The sequence below is a fragment of the Penaeus monodon genome, chromosome 24 (genome assembly GCF_015228065.2).
Source record: "Penaeus monodon isolate SGIC_2016 chromosome 24, NSTDA_Pmon_1, whole genome shotgun sequence".
NCBI classification, from domain to species: domain Eukaryota; kingdom Metazoa; phylum Arthropoda; class Malacostraca; order Decapoda; family Penaeidae; genus Penaeus; species Penaeus monodon.
The window spans coordinates 38,449,011-38,449,319 of NC_051409.1; the positions used below are offsets into that span (position 1 = coordinate 38,449,011).

At 52.8% G+C, this 309-nt stretch overlaps 1 protein-coding gene across 1 annotated transcript in view; it reads left to right on the forward strand.

Annotated features, from left to right (window-relative positions):
- Nucleotides 1–309, forward strand: part of LOC119588965 (cGMP-inhibited 3',5'-cyclic phosphodiesterase A-like) — a 64,821-nt gene that overhangs the window by 1,283 nt on the left and 63,229 nt on the right. The window lies entirely within an intron of this gene.

Sequence of the window (309 nt, forward strand, 5' to 3'; positions counted from 1 at the left end):
GCACTTAGTTAATACATGTATATATGGACGCACATAAAGCATGGCCACCATATGCAAACTGTGCACGGAAAAGATTGCCTATAAACCCGGCGAGACGAACAGACAGTCCCACACACAACTCCCGGCGCGCGTGTCAATAGCCAGGCATCGAGAGGAGAAGCAATGTAAGCGAGGATGGTCAGAAAGGCCGGTGACAAGCGAGGGCCGATGACAGTCCCGCTTACCTGTCACAACCAAAAGGTCAGAGCTGTCACGCCCCCCGGCTTGCGTCCTGTTATAAACCTTGTGTCTTGAAGCTTCTCCGTTCCC